Raw genomic sequence first — 4689 nt, 5'->3', positions numbered from 1 at the left:
ATATATTAAAAAATACACACGAGAAAATACAAACAAGCTAAAAAAAAAACAAAGAAATAAAAAAATAAATATAAAAACTTCTCAAACAAAACAAACAACACAAACTCTGCAATACTGTTGGCTTTCTTTCTCATGTGAACAGAAGAGAATAATAAACATCATTATCGTCATCGTCGTTAATTATTAATTCCTTGTTACCATTATTCACCATTATTGTTATTGTTATTGTTAGCATTATCATGATTATCATTATTATTATTATTATTATTATTATTATTATTATTATTATTATTATTATTGAGTGAGAGAGCAGCGCACTCTCTCAAATTGGCACAGATATACAAGTATACGAAGCCCAATATAACTATCATGACTACTCTTCTGATAAGGTTACACCAAGCCACATGCATCACAAACTTAAGCGTGTGACATGGTGATCTCAAATTAAACAGTGCATGAGCTTGCAACTAGAGCCCAGTTGGAATTTTCTTCATACCAAGTGACCCATCACGTTCAAAAAATCCCACAATAAGGTTTGTTTAAGGAAAATGAATGAAACAATTATTTTCCAGAGATGAATTATTCAAACCTTAAAGAATTCCTCTCAGCACATGACTATGATGTTCCCCCAATACTCCTATCCCTAATCAAAAATCCACAAATCGTCAGCTACTAAAGGATATACACAACTGTCAAACAACTGACAAACGAATTTGTGGTTTTGAGCAGAATATTTGTTGTAGCCCATCTTTTACACCAAGAAAAATATGTACATTATAAAATGTCCAATCCATTGAGATTAGAAGCCATGAGAGTCACTGACTGGTTTTATTATTTTTATTACTATTATTATTATTATTATTATTATTATTATTATTATTATTATTATTATTATTATTATTGTGGTTGCTGTTGTTGTTATTATTTTGTGTTGGCTCAGGTTTGGTCTTATTCCTGGTAGAATTAATGTGGGTAGCAGATTACTGCCTGTAACCTTAGGTATCCACAAGTTTTTAATTGTCTTTGAAGTGCTTAGAATCCTCCTGATAATCCTTGCTATCCCTAAGAGACAAACTTTTTGAAGGAGTTCTACAGGACATTCTATTCCAGTCTCCTCCAGCCATTCGTCTATATCTTTGCTTACTGTTCGCCGTGCACCAATTATTATAGGCACGACCTTTACTGTTCTCATGGTCCAAATTCTCCCTATTTCAAATTTTAAAGGATTGCATTTTTGTTTTGTTTTTCATCTTCTTTCTTTACGATCCTCTAATCAAACAGGCATGATGGGTCAATCAGTAAGTGACTTCGCTTTTCCTTATCTATTATTGTTATGTCCGGTCTATTATTTTCTAACTTCTTGTTCGTTTGAATAGGAAAGTCCCACAAAACCTTACATTTCTCCGACTCCAGTACTCTTTTGATTCGGTAATTATACAATGTGTTTCCAGTTTCAAATCCCCATTCTGGCACAATTTCCAATATAACACTTTTACAACTTGGTTCTGTGCCACTGTCTCATTCCAAGTGCCACAGGCTCTACATTTTTCTGAAACATTCTCTCCAGGTATATTTTTTCTGAAGTTTATTTTTATTGCTACAATTAGGCTCTTTTTAATTAATTGCCCCTTTTTTTAACCAAGCCCAGGATTTTTCCACATACGTCTTCAGTAGCTCTCCGAAATTGGCCATGCATGGGTTTTTCTTCAATTTGTCTGATGTGCTCTCTTTGTATATCATTCTCGTCCGTTTCTCCTCTTACGCGCTTCATCACCTGCTCTTTACTGCCTTTAGTACTTTTTCTGTGCTGCACTGTAAATAGTCTACCAGGCTTTTTCTTTCCATCTGTACACATTCTTCTACTGCTATCAGAAACCACTCTGATCTCTCCTCAAGTACAGGCGGTTGATATCAGACTTCGGACTGTGAACTCCATACATCGTCAACAATTTCCTAGTTTTTCTGTCAAGTTTCTTTATATCGTGGTCCACTCAGTAATTCTAACTCCATATCTGATTACGGGTACTGCTCTTGAACTTATTGCTTTAATAAGATATTTTGAATTCAGCTTTGACTGCAACTTTACTCTCCTTGTGTACTCCCTACTGGTCATTTATTCCAGTCTTTCATTTTTTATTTCCTCTGCTTCCAGTGTTCCTAAGTACTTACACCATTGTCCTTTCTACATCGCTCTCATTGTTTGTCCATTTGACATTTCAGTTCCCTGGTTTCTTTCAAATTTTCCTCGTTTCAGTTTCAATATAGCGTACTTTTCTATCCCAAATTCCATACCTACGTCAATTGAGAAAATGCTGGTAGTATGTACAAGACTTTCAAGCGGTAATTCTCCCGTCGCTACGTTCTGAGTTCAAATTCCGCCGGCGTCAACTTTGCCTTTCATCCTTTCGGGGTCGATAAATCAAGAACCAGCGAAACACTAGGGTCGATGTAATCGACTTCATCCCTCTTCCAAAATTTCAGGCCTTGTGCCTATAGTAGAAAGGATTATTATTATTATTATTATTATTATTATTATTATTATTATTATTATTATTATTATTATTATTATCATTATTATTATGTCATTACATGTGTATCATAATTATGTTAATTTAATTAATATAAATTTCAATATCATGAAACCTCATTACGAGTTAAATATCAATGTAAACGCATTCTTTATATGCTACTGATATTCGGATACAAAGGGAAGCATCTGGTAGTCCATTTCCTGGCTTCTTTGAGCAATTCTGAGAGCACCTGTCGTCCTTCCACAATCAGTGCTACAGATCAGCTTCTAATAAAGCAGTCACAAATAAAGCTAGCAATTTACTGGATATTTCCTTCTTCCGTTTTTCGACCAACAACTGTACAGAAAAAGAAATGTGCTTATATTCTTATTTAACTCGAATTAATGTTTTGCAATATTGATATTTATTTCATTTTTTCTTATTTACCCTGTTGTGTTGTTTATTTAATATAATATACATACTATTATATTATTTTCTTTATTGCTGTAGTCTGTCGATTTTCACCATGTATTAGGCCAAGAGAGGTAATAATTCGAATGGAAACACACACACACACACACACACACACACACACAAACACACACACACACACACACGTAGTCACACACATACACACACACACGTAGTCACACACATACACACATATATGGATCAGAATGGTTAGAATCACATTCCTTGCTACTCCGAGTTTCAAAGCGTGATACTAATCCTCGGACATTGGAAACGCCACTCCGAGTTTCAAAGCATGATGCTAATCCTCCAACCATTGGAAATTTCCAGTGGCTGAGGATTAGCACCACGTTTTGAAACTCGGAGTACCAATGAATCTGAATTAAACTGATTTGATCCATACGTGTAACTCCTAATAAATGTGTTGAGTGTCCTTCTTTCGTTTGTCCACACACCCGTATGTGTGTATATATATGTATATATGAATGCATGTATGTATGTAGGTATGTAGGTATGTAGGTATGTAGGTATGTAGGTATGTGTGAGTGTGTGTGCATGTACGTGTGTATTTGTATATATATATGAGCCCAAAATATTTAACATAAGTTTTATAAGTTTATGCATCAAAAGATACATCGATAGATGATTAAATTAATGGGAAATGACTTGATTTATAAAATAGCTGTAGTTGTTAAACATCTTTTACATGCTTCGGATCAAAGTTTCTGGCCATGCTGGGACACTGGTTATTCCTTTTCTTTTGTTTTTAAATTTAGTTTTAAATTCTTTTCGGTATTGTGAGAATAGACAGATACATACAGCGGCAGAAGGACAAGTAGATATTCACATACAATGTGGAATTTCCATGGTTCCTGCTAGCTAGTGTCATTATAATTTAAAACATAAAGGTATCCAGCTCGCGGAATCGTTAGCAGACCGGGCAAAATGTTGAGCGACATTTCTTCTGGCTTTACATTTTCAGTCAAATGTCGACTTCGCCTTTCATCATTTCGGAATAGATGAAATGAATATCAGTCTAACCCTGGGGTCGATGGAATTAAATATCTCCCACCCACAAAGCTTTTTAATAGAAATAATTAAAGCTGTCGTTCTGTGCAGAACCATTAAGTGCGTCGTACAAAATGTTTTGCGGTATATATTACGTATCTCTACGTTCTAAGTTGAGATCCTAATGCAATTAACTTCGCCTTTCATCCCTTTGAGGTCGATAAAACAGAGTACCAGCCAAGTACAGAAGTCGATGATATCAAGCACTACCTCCTACCCCAAAACTATTGGCTCTGTGCTCAAGTTAGAAACCGCCACTACTAGAACACTATCCTTTCTACTTAGCGGTATTCCTTCCGTCTTCAAGTTCAGATCCAAAATTCCATCGAGGTCGACTTCCAGCTTCGATAAAATAAGTTCCAGTAGAATACTGGGGACGATCTAATTGACTTAACTCCTTCCTCAAAATTCCAGTCCTTGTGAGAAAATCTGGAATCAATTCTATTATTGCTGTGATGGTAATTATAATATCGATTTCAAATTTTGACACAAGGTCAGCAATTTTAGGAAAGGGTTAAGTCGATTACATCGACCCTAGTGTTTAACTGGTATTTATTTTATCGACCCCGAAAGAGAAAAGATTACCTCGGCGGCGGAATTTAAACTCAGAACGTAAATATTGACGAAATGCCGCTAAGCA

This window comes from Octopus bimaculoides, chromosome 9, assembly GCF_001194135.2.
Source record: "Octopus bimaculoides isolate UCB-OBI-ISO-001 chromosome 9, ASM119413v2, whole genome shotgun sequence".
Classification (NCBI taxonomy): Eukaryota; Metazoa; Mollusca; class Cephalopoda; order Octopoda; family Octopodidae; genus Octopus; species Octopus bimaculoides.
The sequence above is the reverse complement of the archived record's forward strand: the minus strand, read 5'-3'. Positions refer to the sequence as shown.